At 42.4% G+C, this 16,511-nt stretch overlaps 1 long non-coding RNA gene across 1 annotated transcript in view; it reads right to left on the bottom strand.

Annotated features, from left to right (window-relative positions):
- The window catches only part of LOC107519316, a 115,281-nt gene extending 105,412 nt beyond the window's left edge, over nucleotides 1-9,869 (bottom strand). Inside the window, exon 1 of the long non-coding RNA XR_001599083.2 lies at nucleotides 9,807-9,869. This is a non-coding gene — a long non-coding RNA (uncharacterized LOC107519316). The remainder of the gene's footprint in view (nucleotides 1-9,806) is intronic.
- Nucleotides 9,870-16,511: the final 6,642 nt, after the last annotated feature.

The raw sequence follows: 16,511 nt of genomic DNA, 5'->3' as shown, positions 1-16,511 counted from the left end.
AAAACTAAAGGAAACATCATAACTAAACACTGCAGGCAAAGCACAATGCCTGGCACATAGATAGATACCCAACAAATGTTGACTCTTTTTACTATTTCCTTTCTCTCACCCTCTCTCAGTCCTGTGCACATACTTGTAGCATGGAAGCTCCTTGATTTTGGTCAACATGAAGGGGAAATCATCACTCCATATTCACTTCTGCAACACACACACACACACACGTTGCCCAAGATAGGCCGTGGAGTCTGGATGACTCCATGCAGGGATGATGCTACAGGGGTTGCTAAGAGCCCCTCTGTTTTCTTTCCTCATAAGATACTTTGGAGCTGGTGTTTCTAGGGCCACAGATGGGGAGATGGTGTATCTTGTGATAGAGTCTATACCTCACTTCCCCCTCACAAGAGTTCACAGGGCACCGTGTCTTTGATCAGCTGTTGTTTTCCAATTTCTTTAGTGCCCACATGCTGTCTAAGCTAATTTAATAGCCTCCATGGCACTGGGGGGCCGGATGTTCAGACGTCCACCAGAGTGGGGACAAGGATAGAGACAGCCCAAGTGAGAAGCATTAATGCTGATACAGATATACATCCTGGTGTTAAATAAAATAAGCACATAGATTACAAACCCTGCAGGTTCTGCTAATAATAGATTAACAAACATACCCCAGAGGAAAAAATTTGCCTTTCCATGCTTTCTTATAGAGTAACCCATGACATTAGGAAGGAATTCAAGGTGGTACTCTCTGTGCACTTATGGCCAGGGCTCTGTGTTTATGATGGGAATTAGAGGGTCTGGGGGATGAGAGAGAGAGAGAGAGAGAGAGAGAGAGAATGAGTTTGTTGTGTATATTTGCAGGCTCCTGTTGGGAGGATTGCTGATGAAGGGTAAGAATAAAAGATGCATTAAAAAAAAAAATAGTAATTCTCCTTTCTAAATGATACAGCATTCCCTAGCACCGGCCCATAGAGATATTTATCACATGAATATCCAGGAGCCTATCTTTGGTAAACAGATGAGGAGAAGGAAATCTAAAAAGATAGATCGGGACTTGGAAAACCTGGACTGCCATTGATGTGGGATTTGTGTTCATTTCAGTTGCCTTCACTGCTACAAATACACAGGCTCTATTTTATATTTCTCTATGATTTCTCTAGAACCTTTAAGACATATGTGTATTAAGTGTGGTTTTCCTGATGTGGGGTAGCATGTCCCAGTGGGTACCCTTCTCTTCAATCTGACTAAAGGAACCTTAAACCTACCTCTTCTGCTCAGTTATGTCCTCGTCCGTGGTCCAGAGACTGTCTCTCTCTCTAGGCCATTTGCTTGACATGCTTGTTTGACTTTCATCTAGAAGCACCTCATCTTGTCATTCAGACTACGAGTTCACAGGGGGCAAAGGCTATAGGTCCTGAATCACTCTTTTTTCCCTCCCAGCATCAGCACAGGCCAGGACATTGAGTAGATATTCAATGAATCCAGTGCAATGATCAATTTCCATTGCTCTTGTCTTGATGCTTTTATTTCCAGAAAAGTCACTAACAATTCTCTCCATTAATGATTTGAAAATGTATCTCTCTTCTCTTGACATAGCACCTCTACATTCCAAAACACCTCAGTGACCTACCTAGCCACCTAGTCATCCTTGTCAAAAGCTACGTATCACTCTCGAGGTCTCCTGGTGATTCACAATAGCCTAGGTTATGCTGCGATGACAAACCAAAATGGCTTAATCAGAATGATTTCTTTTTCTTTTACATTACATGTCCCTCATGGATCTCTTTGAATATATTTTATAGATCTCTTCAAATTACAGCCCATGAGGCAGTAATTAGCCACAGGTCTCCACCTAACTGGAAGGAAGCTGGGAAATGTAGGGACCAGACAGAATTTCAAGTGACTACGATTTGTTCAAAATGTCTGCCATATTTTTCTCCGCCCCTGACTCCCGCCCCTGACTACTCTGCCATCAGTGCCTATCCACTCTACCTTCCCAATTTCTAGAAAAGATGTCCATTACTTCCCATCCCCAAAGACATTGTTTATTTCAAGCCCTCGTCATCATTGCTTTTCGTGTTGACCCTAACCTTAAGCTCATCTTAGGCAGACATAATATGCTGTTTAAAACACAAATCTAATGAGGTCACTTAAAATGTTTTAACAGAGCTCTTTACCCATCTCACAACAGCTCTTCCTACCTGCCCAGACTCATCTCCTCACATTGCACAAGGGTCAAGAGGAAGCTGAAATCCAAACCAATCAATGAGCTAAGCCGCAATCTCTGGTGATAGGCTTCATCTTCTTGGGGGAAGACAAATATACTATATGTTCAGCAAGTGGCATTTGTCCAGAGAGGGGCACTTTTTTTTTTATCCCACACAAAGACTTCGTATCGGCTAGTAATACAAACTACTAACAGTTCCCCAATTCAGCACCCCATTTCTCACCTCCAGACACTGACACATTCAGCTAGCCTGGTAGGTTCCTTAATCCTTGAGATGCCTTTTGAGACATGACCTCAGGTATTCCCAATCACAGGTAATCATTCCCTTCTGTTCTTAATTTGGATTCCTCCAAGACCAATCCCTGACACAAGAATTGGATGCGGGTGGTTTATTTGGGGAAGGATCCCAGGAAGTATAAATAAAAGAATGGTAAAAGTGAGGAAGTAAAATGAGAAAAGTCAATAAAATATGTTAATGAGTAGATTATTACCATTGACAACTGTGGCTCCTTTCCACTGTGGAGACTCTGAAGGACTATGAAGAATATGCTTATCAAGAAACATGGAAGCTAGAGCATTTATCCAGTGACTACTGTTCTCATTGTTTGAGGGTTGTCCTTGAGAGTATTAGGCTTATGGCACATCTTGGCTCTCCTACATGGGCTGAGCAAGCTCCCTGTTATTGGGAAAAACCATCAGGTAGAGAGGCAGTCATATAAGGTGGCTCTTGGCTCTGCTCTCTGGGCTCTTAACTCCACATTCTCAGTCATCCTTCCTTTTCCACGCAAAATGGCTTGGATTTATAGTCAGGTAACTATCTCAGCCTATTTCTGGTCTACTTTCTTCCTACTTCTAATTTAAAGACCCGGAGGCCTCTTTTCAATTTGAATTATCTCTGTTCATTTCAGTTCTTGTTCTTTTAAAAATTTATGCTTCTTATATATCAAATTATATTCCACTCTGTTGGGCAAATGTCACATCCAAATTTCTTTCTATGATAAGCCCTTTTCTACCATGTGCCAGGTGGCTATGAAACAAGGCTCTTAAGAGTCTTAAAAGCTATGTTGTTAAGCCAAGAACATCTAAGAGGCACATCATTAAGATTCTTAGAAGTCTTGCTATCTACTTGAGGTCTACAGACACACCCTTTAGTACTTCTGAGTTTTTAACATCAAGTTTTTAAGTCATACCTTTGACTTTTATTTGACCCTATGATAATATTTTATTACCCTGAATTTGTTCCTTTCCCTGAGAGCACATTTTGCTTTGAGGTCCTTTTGCCAGCTTTAGCTTTGGTTTTCTACATTTCTTCTAAATTCTTTAAAGCGTATCTCTTTCTCTACCTTGTCACACATTGCTAAAAGAAACCAGTTGGTATTTTCAATATTTTTCCAGGATCTCCTTAACCAAATCTACTAGTTCATTAGGTGTATTTTCTATTTTCAAATTCCTGCAGGCCACAGTGTTGTGAAACTTTCCATCATTACATGTCATGGATTGCCTTTTCTCCATCCTCCAATATCAACTTCCCAAATGCCCTTCAAACCTTCACTATTAGTCTCCTTGAGACCCTTCAGCCTTTGCCGGTGCCCAAACCGATGTCACATGAGTGATATGGAATAAGAGATTGACTATACAGATTAAACCTGATACTATTGTAGGAGAAACTTGTAACAGAAGGAGAGCTGGAGGATCAGAGAGAAGTCACTAACAGGAACCACACAAAGCACCTAGCGAGGTGTGTGGAGGGCTATCGGCTCTATATCTCGGGGTGGAGCTGGAGTTGCTATAGATCAGCATAGGCAGCAGTAAGAAAAGCCAGACATGAAGTAGGAGAGAGAGGGAAAAATGGAACCCATAAGGACAAACCTGATCTTACAGGACAAACTAAGCCCACGCGTGCTTTTCATCACCTCTACCTCAAAGATCCAGTTCCTTCACCATAAATATGCATGTACATCTGGTTCCGGGGATGAAGGATGAGATTCTGTGGGTGCTGGAAGATCTGACGGCTCAGCTCCTGTCCCACACCAGCGAGGTGAATGCCCGGTCATTGATGAAGCTCACGAGCTACAGCAGCCCCGGAGCACACCGGTTGCTGTTTCAATTCTGCCTTCCAAATCTTATGCAAACCTCTCTTGTAGTTAACCTTAACCCACAACCACACCAGGAAGGAAATTCAGGAATTATATTTCTAATTTAGCTAAGTCAACGAAGTATAAAACCATCACAAAGGCTCTTAGCTCAGGGTACCTCTCTTAAAGAAAGCACCTAATAAATGTTAAATATTTCTTCGTATTCTTACCACCTAGCCCAAAGCTCAAAACATAGCGGGTGCTCTGATTTGCTTGTTAAACAGAAACTTGGTTTCTATACCAGATTGATTGTTATACCTTGTTCTCTAAAACATTTCCCCAAACACAAATTATGTCTTTTTTTCATAAAGAGATAAGTATCTTTTGCATCAACCTAATATTTGTTAATTTCCCTCTCCATAGGACAGTTTATTGCTTAGAACTAAAGCCATCGACATCCAGAAAACAGCAGCATTAAAATTCATTCAAACTTAGCATAAGAAGAAAAATAATCTCACGATGGTGCCATTTTCAATGGGGCCTGAGTGAGAGGGCAGGATCCATGCTTGAACACTATCTCTTCATTAGCACTTCAGTTCCTACACTCAGCTCAGAGCCCCACCTCACTGACCCTACTCAGACAGGGGGAACTGAATGATGAGGTGATAATGAAGAGGAAATGTTCTGCCCTGTTCCTGGTCTGACTTGTACAAAGCAGGACCACAGGGATGAGACTGTACCTGGCTGTTTTAAAATCTTTTCTCATTTGGGAAGCAGCGTGATGAAAATTCATCATCATAATGAAGAAGAAGAGGAGACTACAGCAGTAATGAGCAAAGGTAAGAGTGTAGGTAAAAATGTGCTGTCCTGGGCTCACGGAATAAACTCACATTCTTGTTATAAGTCTTTTAGAAAATCTTGGCATTGTTCTCTGCTACTTAGCAACACTGACTACGTGACTGTAGAAGGAAGGAAAGAAAGAAGGAAGGAAGGAAGGAAGGAAGGAAGGAAGGAAGGAAGGAAGGAAGGAAGGAAGGAAGGGAGAGGGAAAAGAAGGCTTTCCCCAGAAGATAACAGAGAGATCTTTTTATATCCTAAGCCATAAAAAGCCCCCAGTCTCATGTTATTTATTTAAGCCCTGATCCAAATTGTGATTTTTTTTTTTTAAAGTTCACAATTGCTCTTTCAACAGTACTGATTCTCCAAGGCATGCAGAGTTTCCTAGACCCCAGACCCAGGCTCGAGAGGAAAGCAACACATGAAAAAGCACTTACTCTTTCCAAGGTGATTCCCTCTCACAAACAGGGGTCGTGATTGTGAAGGAGAGCAGAGAATGAAATCTTGGTAGGCAAATAGAAGTCTCTTTACAGCCCCGAGAAACACTTTCAGAAAGACTCCCTGGTATTTTTCAGATGGAAGAGGGCACACTCCATCTATAGTGCCTCTAGGCCATTTCCAGTTCTATTATACCATTCTCTATCCCACCACATTTCCTCCTCTCTTCTCATTACTCCCTTTTTCTCTCTCCTTCCCACTGATCTCTATCCCCTGCTTCCCCTTCTTCACTTCCAAGGTATCCATGTCTTATTTGGCCTTTCAGAAATCAAGTGAGGCAGAAACATCATGACCCAACTTTTAGAAGAGGAAACCAAGGTCCAGAGAAGATAAATGGCTTGCCCGCAGTCACTCCTTCTCATTCTGTTTACAGCAGAGTCAACACTACAGAAACCAGGACTTTGTAATCTTAAGATCTCTGTTCCCACAACCCCTCTGAGGGGACCAAAACCCACTACTGAGTCTATATGTTAAGGTACATGTTAAAGAAAGGACAAACTTTTTCTCTTACCCACAATTTAACATTAGAGTGTGGCTAGAACATAATATTCCTCCAATACGATAAATGCATCTGTCTCTACGTTTATATGTCACACCGATAAAGTGTTATTATCCTATCAGTGGTCTACAAGAACAACCCAATCTTGAGTTCTAGCAAAATTCTAAGATATTTTTTAAAAAAATAAAAAATAAAACGAACAAACAAACAAACAAACACCCTTTTTTGGGGGGTTTTGTTTTGACAGATAATGCATTCTACTATGAACAATTCACTAATTAATTTATTCAATGACCGTGTTGGCATGTACCATATCCAAGGGTCAATATTCAATCATACAAGAAGAAACAAAACGAATCATAAGACATGGTCCTGTCCTCAAGGAGTCTGCAATATAATTAGGAAAGTGTCTAAATAGGCAAACTAATTCTTGTTCAAGGCATGACAGAATAAATGCTCTCAACAATAGAGATTACAGTTGATAAAGCAAATATTTCTGTAGGGAGTCATTAAAAAGTCTTCACTGAAGAAGTGGAATCTGAATGGAGTCTAGTGAGGGGTAAGTTTCTGGTAGACAGAGATGTAGGACAGATTGCTGCAAGTGGAGATAATAAGCAAAATCAATGGCCAGAGTTAAAAAAAAAAAATCAAAGAGAAAGCAAACATTGTAATTTGGTACTGGTAATAGAGTATTGAGAACTCAGCCGGAAAGCGGTACCATAATGTGGGAAGGCTTAAATGCTGAAGCCTAGGGTCTGGAATCTTCCCCATAGGTGACAGGAAGCTATTAAGTATTTTTGAACAGAGTGATAAAGTTATCTGAGCAGTGTAAAAGCCAAGATGGAAAGAAGGACCAATGTGATCACTACAAAAGTGTGGCCCTCTAAATTCTAGCAACTATATAAAGAGCTTGAGTGACAGTTAATTTTATGTGTCAGCTTAACTGGATAAGGGATGCCCAGATAGCTGGTAAAACATTATTTCTGGGTGTGTCCGTGAGAGTATTTCCAGAAGAGATTAGCATTTGAATAGATAGACTGAGTAATGAAAATTACCTTCACCGATGTGGGTGGGCATCATCCAGTCTGCTGGGGCCTGAATAGAACGAAAAGGCAGAGAAAGGGCAAATTTGTCCTCGCTTGAGCTGGGATATCCATCTTCTCCTGCCCTCAGATGTTATTTCTCCTGGTTCTTAGGCCTTTGGCCACAGACCAGGACTGACGCCAGTGGCCCTTGCCAGTTCTTGGGCTTTTAGACTCAGACTGGGACTTACACCACTGGAATTCCCAGTTCCCAGACCTTTGGGTTTGGACTGAATCTACACCACGGGCTTTCTTGTGCCTTCAGCTTACAGACACAACAGAGCGTGGAACTTCTCAGTTTCTATAATCATGTGAACCAATCTTTTATAATAAATTTATTTCTTTGTAGCTATATAAATCCGGTTGGTTCTGTTTCTCTGGAGAATCCTGACTAATAAAGGTTATAAATGGGGAATAAGAACAAAATACAGCAATGCTAAGAGTGCTACCTGGAGAAAGCCATATGATCTAGAAGACATTTCTCCAATTGCATTTTCTTTAGAAAATCTATCATTATCCAGGGTCCAGGGCCTGACACTGTCTGCCTTGCAGACTCAGAAACTTGGATCTCATTAGTGTCTCAGGGTGGACTAAAAGCAGGAAAAACAGAAGATCATTTATTCATTCACAGTAAGAAAAGAAATGTGCACCCAAGTAGATCAGAATTTTAAGTTGCAAACAATTGAACCAATTCTACCTAGTTGCAGCTAGAAGGAAAATTATTACACAGATTGTGAAACTCACAGAATTTCCAGAAACTCAGAGCCGGTGATTCAAGCTCAGAGGCTCTACAGCCATGAAGAAAACCCAGATGCCAACACGGAACCACTCATAGGTTAGTCCCACTGGCACTGTGAGTGCGGCATCCCAGCCTACCTGGTGGACACGGACCACAAGACACTGAGCTAGTCATGCTGACCACAGGATTTTACTGTTAAGAGCTTTGCTGATACCACTACTCCTGAAGGTTCAATCGTATCCTGCCATTCTCTCTGGAAAGGCAGATTCTGAATGTGACCTTCCTCCTTATGTGGCCCATTTCCTTAGTGGAACCTAGTTCACATGTCTGACCTTAGTTAGCCTCAAGGGCATCTTGGAATGCAAGTTTGCTTTCTTCTGTGTTGGAAGATGAAAATATCAATGATAAAAACTATCAAAATGTAAAATAGGAGTCCACAAAATACAGGATAGCCATGATTATGGCAAATATCCACTGCACGGCATGACCTGGAGACAGGCTTACCTTATTGTACCATCAGGAGGTTCTCGTTCAGCATGAAGCTAGAAGAGGGGAAGTTATATACGTGACTTGAGTTTTGCATAGCTCTAGTTTTAGACTCTAATAACCTATTGAATTCAGTGCCACAAGTCATGCATTCAATAAAGTAAACTGCCGTTCCCTAGTTTGCCGCATACCACATGGACTCCACAGTGCTGTCGAAAGGGGCACTACCCTTCCTTTGTCGGCGTTCCTCACTAACTTTACTCTTTCCCCTTTTTTCCTTTCCTTCCTAAGTCTGCCTCCTAGGCCTATCTATGCCTGTTGTTTTGTTTTCCTTTTGCAATCCACAGAACTAGTATAATCTTTCAGAACTTGGCCCGAAGAGAAGAAAGAGCATTTTTCCTATTAGCATATACAACTCCCAGGCAAAGAACTTAAAATCACTTTCCACATGCCAGAGTGAGTCCAACTTTGACACCTGCTCTCCCAAAGCACCAGTAATAACCCCAACCCCCTGTAAAAGCTATAACGTTAATAAAAAACAGGTCACATGTCAGACACCAGTATTGCCAGAACATGCAAATACACACGTACACTCTATTACCAATCACTCATAAAAGAAAATGAAATCTCCAACAGTATCCCCCACCAGTTTCCCCAAGGAATTCCCTGTGGAGAGGGGAAGGGAGCAACTAAATGCCCTCAACACTCTGGATGCAATGTGCAGTGTTTTTTGGTCGTCATGGATATCCTCCTGATCCACAGAGAGTAATGGGGATGCATCTCATTACTGAAACACATTTGGAAGATGGGTGACAAGGTGACAGTAGAAAAGGTACACATTTGAAGTCAGACAAACTTGGGTTCTAGTTCTGGCTCTTTCCTTTACCAGCTATGTGACATTAGGCAGTTACTTCTTCTAGCTCACTCCGTTTCCACCTCCGTAAAATGGGCATGAGATTCCTACTTTCCAGAGCTGTTGCGAGAATTAAAGAAATACACGAAATGCACCTCACATAGTAGCAAGCAAATGGTAACCACTAGTAGCACTGCCATTACTGCTGGTTAGTATCATCATCACCTTTATTATTGAACCAAAGGGTCCCATTAGCTCAGAGCTGAAAACAGAAAGAGTCCCTCATGCCCATGCTGAGAGTTCATCTCTAATAGACAGAAAAGCCACTTTCTCATCATTTGGATAATGGAGGCATTCAAATTCTGTTGAACATAATGATTAGCCTGCACCTGGAAGTGACAGCTCACAGAGGGAAAAGACAGAGCTATCTCTTAGGAACCCTGTGTGTGCAGCTTGACCCCCTTCTCACCCCTTCCCATCCCCGCTCCGCTCGTTGTCTCCCCCACCTCTTCTTACCCAGATGTTGGCTTCCTCATTACAAGAAGTCCAAGGCGGGGAAAGGAAGGGGTTATTCTCCCCCCTCTCTCTGCAGTAAACAGTGACTATGCTTATGCATTGTCCCTATAGAAAGTGAAACTGCATGGCTGGGAGAATCCCATCATCATTCCACCCCCTAATGAGAGAGATTGTTTGCACGAAGATGAAATTAAATTGTAAGCTCTATTGACTTCAACAACAGGTACCATTTGGGCAAACCCAAAGGGGGCTATTGAATTGTCAAAAAGATTTAACTCTTCCTGACACTTCCGGCATTGGGTAATAGCCTCTCACCAGTTCTGCTGCCAGAAACATCACCACTGGGGATCCATTCCACTGGGTTCTTGCCCTGAAATCCTTTTAAAAATGTTAATCCTCAGGGAGAAGAAACAGACGACTCAATCAGGTGCCAGTGTGGAACCTGGTCCCAGTCCTGGCTGAGTTCCTTGGCCAAAATTCCTCAGCTGGAAAATGGAGGAATGCTGAGAATTATAACCACCTCCTAGAGTTTGGTGAAGATAAAAAGAGAACTTATAGAAAAGTCTATTAGAATAGGAACGCACAGTATGAGTGTTTCACAATTCATTCATCATTTCAGGAATCTTTATTGAGCTTCCTTTGTGGCACTTAAAAGCTTGGGGAAAATGCAGACCTCTGGAACTCACCCTCAAAGTCCGGCATCAGTGGCTCTGGGCCGGGGCTGGGAATATGCACTTTCAACACACCTCCCAATAACTTGGTTACTTTTTGAGGGTGAGACAGACCATTATGTTCAGACTTCACCCTACTCCCACCATGAAGCCAACCCCAGGGTCTAGCTGATAGAGGTTCGGTTTCTCCTACTGGAAGGGGCTGAGGTGGGGAGAACTGATGAGTGGTAGGAGCGAATGCTAGCACAGGTCAGGGAAAGAAGTGATGAAATTCTCAGAGCCAAACTTTCCTCCAGAGGAGCTGGGTGGGGAGAACATTGAGGGTTAACTTGGGTAGGAAACTGAGGGAAACAATAGCAGTGAGAACAGAAAAAAAACGTACTTTGTGGGGGAGGGGGGCCTATTGTGTGAACCCCAGACTCGAGCCACAAGACCTGAAATTCCAGTTTAGAGCAATTCAGTTCCTGTCCCATTCAGCCTGCAATGAATTACAGGCATTTGCACTTCTGTGGTACCTTTTACGCCAGATCCTCAAAGCCCTTTTCAAACACAAATCCGTTCAGCCTCATAACCTTTCAGAGAGATCTGGCAAAGGGATAGCGGCGTGAGGTGGGAGGGGGGGGTGCGGGGGGGGGGGGGTGGATCACTTCCCTCCCTACCTCTAGAGCAGCCTTTGGGGTGGTGGGAGGCAGGAGGTAGGAGGCAGAGGCTATTTAACAGCCACTTAACCAGGCATCCTGACAGCTCAGAGGAGAAGGAGCCACTTGACATCAGACGTTTCTGGGACACTTAGTCTGAGGCATGGAATTACAGAAATGCCTAGGTATCCACCTCTGCCTTTTCGCTATAGTGTTTTTTTTTTTCTTCCTTGTTTAGCCTGAATAGTGTCTGGTACTTTCCTCAATTCTTCCTTGTAACAAAACCCAACTTTTTTCTTGGGCAAAACAGCCTCAGTGGGGTAGACCAACTTCTGTTAACCCAATTGGTAATCATCTTCCCATTTTCCCAGGCTTCCTTGGGGCTATGAGTGACCAAATAACTTAGGGTTAGCCAGTGTGATAAAAGGAGAAATCTACTGGGGATGTATTTGTCAAAATTCGCTATGCTACAGTAACAAACTAACTCTCAGTGACTTAGTAAAACAAAGATTTTTTTCTCTCTCACATTGTAATTGTAATGTAATTGGTGGGGAAACTACTCCACACTCACCCAGAAACCCAGGCCGATGAGGTCTCCATCACATTAGAATGGGACAGTCTAAAACTGTAGTCTTCAAAACCACCATGAAAGAGACAGAAAAAGATTGGATTGGGGACCCTGGGTCTCAAACTGCCTATGCTGAGAAATGGCACATGCCTCTTTTCCTCATAGTCCATTGGCCACACATAGTGACATGGTGCTAATTTAAGGGAGGCTTGAAAGTGCAGGGTTACACATAGAATGTTTGGTGACACTGTCTATGTCACAGAGATAACTGCATGACAAAGATAACCTCTAATGCTACTTCACATACCCTTGTATCCTTGGCAGGGAGCCCATTTTGCAAATGGTCATCTGGACATCCCTCAGTTGAAGCTAAAAGTGCTTAACTGAGCCAGCATTCATGTGGGCTCAGCAAAATATATCTATAGAGTAGCCTATACAGGTAACATTGGGAACTATAAGAATGTCACCACAGGAGATGGACTAGTCATCTTTTTACTCAGCAAGAAAGACACATCATTTCCATGCCTGGCCGTGCAGGGTTGGGAAGTTCAGAGTAAATAAAATGGGTCTGCTATTCCTTGAAGGTCTCAAAGAATTATGAAGAAATCAGAAAGGACTTTGAAAAGTCATCCTGCTGATGATATACATTCTGAGTAAACACTGAAAATTAATTTCATCTACAGCATAAACTCTGAGACCAGATACCTGCTCGATAAGAAGTCTGAGGGAAAATGGAATTGATGACAACTTTCGAGCCTATTTCAAGGAATATAAGTCTTAGATGAAACGGGAAAATTAATGGGGGGGGGAAACTCTAACATTTTTCTCATCATTGAATTTCCAGTTGTCTAGAATCATTAAAACTGAAGAAAGTCTGCTTTAAATAAACTTGCCAGTTCACCTCCCTCATGGGAACACTTTAAAAGACCCCTGCAAGCCTGGGCTGGTCGTACCCTCCTTATGAGCCCCCTGCCAGTTATCTCACTCACTGATGGGTCCCCCAATCTGAGCCGTCCTTTGATATGTCAGGAGTATAAAGAACAATTAACCACTTGAGTATTGCCTAACTTCAGAAGTCTCTTGAGATGAAATGTATGCAAATGATAGTGTCTATTATTGGTCTGATAACCATTCCTTAATTCCGACTTAAAAGAGGAGAGATTTCTAGACATCGTGATGTATTTGATCCAATGAAATATTCCAATTAACTTCATATCACTTGGGTGGTAATTTATCTTCTCTGCCTGGAGCAGAAAGAGGTTTCAGAGCAGTGATAATGGATTTATGTCATTTCTCCCAAGTCAGTTTCTTTCGATTGAGCATGGACATTCAAAACTGTACCAACTTTTTAGCATGAAGTTGCTCCAGGCGTGAAGCAGTTCAGAGAATCCTGGCACAAAAGTTACTACCTCCCGCACCTACTGCTGCATCCAGGTGAGAAGTCACAGCACACAAGAATGGAAGCCCTTTGTTACTGTCAATAATATGCAATGAGAGAGAGGAAAGAGAGGAGAAACGGGGTAGGAAACAAATGGGCGAGCTAATGGGACAGATCATGGGAGCACTAAGAAGGAAAAGAAAGAGAGCAGTAAGTTAACAGGACACGTTTAAAATGGAGTCCCCCGCTGAAGCTACAGCCTAGGCATTGTCCATTCCTCATCACATGAATATCTGCCCGATATCCGTTCTCCTCGGATATCTCTGCTTTCCCCAGATTTGTTTTCGTTTCCGCTGCCTTCCAGAAACTGAGATTCTACCAAAGCTAGAACAACAACAACAAAAAGAATCACGTGGGACCTGATGGGATAATGCCTGTTTTAATTTGTCAATAAGAAGGAAACTGTCTTAATAAATGCCTGTGATATTTAATGATGTGGTTTCACTTTGAACACATTATTGCTCGATGTCGAATCCATACATTTTGATAATAAACACCAGAACCACGGAACTCTCACTTTTTGCCCTTAAATAAATAAATAATAAGGCCTCGTTTACCTGCTGGGAATGAAGGAGGCCTGCAACTCCCCGAACGCGTTTGCATCTCATGAACTCTGCTCAGCCACACGGCCTCTCATTCGTCTCTCTGGAAATCCAATTTCCCTCTTGCAGGTTCGTCTGCCAGTTTTCTAATTTTCACATCAAACTGCATATTACTCATTGTCAGGCTGGTTGTTCTGGAAGAATCGTTAGTCTTAAAACCCTTACCATTATTTTCAGTCCAGCCACAGATGGTTGCCAGGCATCATGTTTTCCAAAAGAGTGCCGCTGCCCCCCAGAAGTCCCAAAATTTCAAACCCGCATTCTCTTAGCCCAGGCGAGGGCCAGAGAGAATAATTCTTTCTGAAAGATAAATCCAAATGTAATAAAGAAAAACGGCCCCTCCCAGCATGCCCTGCCTGCATACTACGGCTGCCTGCCCATCCTGATTCATTTCTCCATCTCCAGCACTTAGCACACAACAGACCCTTACTAAATCATTGATTAGAAAAGGGAACAAACGATTAAATAAGTGGTATGTTATATATATGTACACTTCTGCAAGATTACATAGATATATGTTACACATATACCGAACTGAACTTTATTGCATCTGGTATAAATTTTCATTTAACCCATTTATGCTAATGAAAAGTATCTTTCTCTTTTTATTTGAAAAAGATCACTAATTATGTTTTAAATGGTAACTTTATATAATTAATATTAATTTGTCATTAAATCGATCCTTAACAAGTTGCCAGGCTCAGGTTCTCCCCAGATCTGCAGCTTTCATATCTGTGTGCGGGGTTCTAAGGCCCTCATTCGAGCCCACATTTCCAGAGTCTCGAGATGACGTAAGGTCTGACATACATTTCCTCTTAGGGGCTGGCATCCATCATGAAAAGGGGTCTCTCTGGCTCATTGCAGCCAGGGAGTAAACAGGTTCACTTGGAAATGCATCTCCCTGGGGGTCGTTCGGTCTCCAAACACGTGGTATTGCTGCCATAGTCAGAGGATGGGCAGGAAGCTGTAGGAACCTGCCTTTCTGGAAGTCTTTTTCTGTGAATGTTTCTCTTGTTCCTAGAATGATCCCCAGACTCTTCTATGCTCTCCCGAGTATGAACTCCAAAGGGCCAGAGAAAACGCCTTTTCCTTACAGTTTTCTGGGGGAGATGAACTATATAGGAATTGCTTTATTCCTTAATAGAATCAAATCTCAAAAGCCTAAGGTTCATAGCAAGTAAATGCAATTCCTGACCCTGAATGCTCTACTAGAGGGGGAAAAATGCTACAGAAGACATCCACTAAAGCATGAATGATGGAGTAGATGAAAGTATTGTCGGTGTCAACCTTAGTAAAGTTGAAAGTATACTTTGTTATAAAAAGAGAAAATCCCGATTTTTAGGAAGCCTGTACGTGTACATGAAGTATCCAAATGCACAGAGTTTTGATTTGTATAAGTCTTAAATGATTAAAAATATTACGTATAATAAATATGAAACATAAAATATAAGTTGTATGTAGATTGAGCACAAATAATAAAGCAAATTAGTGCAAAATGTTTACGATAGGTAAATCTGGTCAATGTTATTCTTATTCTTGCAACTTTTCTATAAATTTTGAATTATTTCTAAGTTAAAAGTTTAAAGTGAATATTTCAAGCCCACTAGCATAGATTAAATCAGGCTGGACCTTTTAAATATGACTAGGCCAAAGGCTGGGACCATACAGGGAGAAGGAGCATTCCACCAGAGCAGCAATCTGCAAACTTCGCAGAAGGCCAGATAGTAAATATTTTAGCCTCTGTGGGCCAGACAGGCTCTGTCACAGCTACTTAGCTCTGCCATTGTAGTGGTAAAGCCGCCATAGACAATATGTAAACGAATGAACTTGGCTGTGTTCCAATAAAACTTTATTTATGAAAACTGTCAGCAGGCTGGATTCGGCCCAACAGCCATACCTTGCCGACTCCTGAACTGAAGAATTAGGCATATGAGATCTGGCTTACTCCCATTCAGTTGGGGTCCTTGCCCGGCTCCCTGTGGTAGGCTTCATCTTCAACCCCTGCCACTCTGGAGCACCGTCACCACTGTCTGGTCACAGTGATTGACATCAGTAGTCTCCACTCCCTTCGGGAGAAATCACAGAGGGAGGCCCTCTCTTCTGCAGGCTACCTCAGGACACTAGGAAACAGATGACAACCTCCACATCCATGCAGAAGACAGACAAGAATGTCATTACAAACGTCAGTCTGAAAATGAACGGGGAAATTTTCCCCTTCCATACACAAAAATGGGAAATCTGGTCCCCAGAAATCACAATTTAAAAGTATGCAGTGAGTGTTTTGCTTTATTTCAAGGGAAAAAAAAAAAGGTTCTTGGTTCCACTGTCCTGCTCAGAAACAACCACTTACAATGGGCTCCACGTCAAGACATGGAGAATGTGAGGAACAGTGAGATGGGTAGAGGAGAAGGAAAAGTAATCCAAGTAAACACAGTTAAAATTCCTTTTGCTGCTACAACTCTTTTCACTGGGTTGTTACCCTCGTGTCCCCCTGCTGGTCCCCTTGGTACTCTCACAGTCATCTGGCTTCTACCCTGTCTCATTAAACTTCCTGTACTATGGTACAGGTCCCTGTGGAGAAGACAATGCACCTGCCCCACCATAAGCTGTTAGGAGCTCCCAGAGAGGGACATAGACTTGCTGGTACTCAGCCAAGTCCCCTTGCTAACACAGAGCCCACTACCCATCCTTAGCCCAGCTGCCAGTCCTGTCCCAGGGCACTCCTTCAAGCTAATGGTGCCTGCCTGGGGCTCCAAGACCACTGACTTCTTGAGAGGCAATTTTATTT

This window comes from Rousettus aegyptiacus, unplaced genomic scaffold, assembly GCF_014176215.1.
Source record: "Rousettus aegyptiacus isolate mRouAeg1 unplaced genomic scaffold, mRouAeg1.p scaffold_m13_p_3, whole genome shotgun sequence".
NCBI classification, from domain to species: domain Eukaryota; kingdom Metazoa; phylum Chordata; class Mammalia; order Chiroptera; family Pteropodidae; genus Rousettus; species Rousettus aegyptiacus.
Note: the sequence above shows the minus strand (reverse complement) of the source record. Positions and strands in the feature narration are given on the sequence as shown.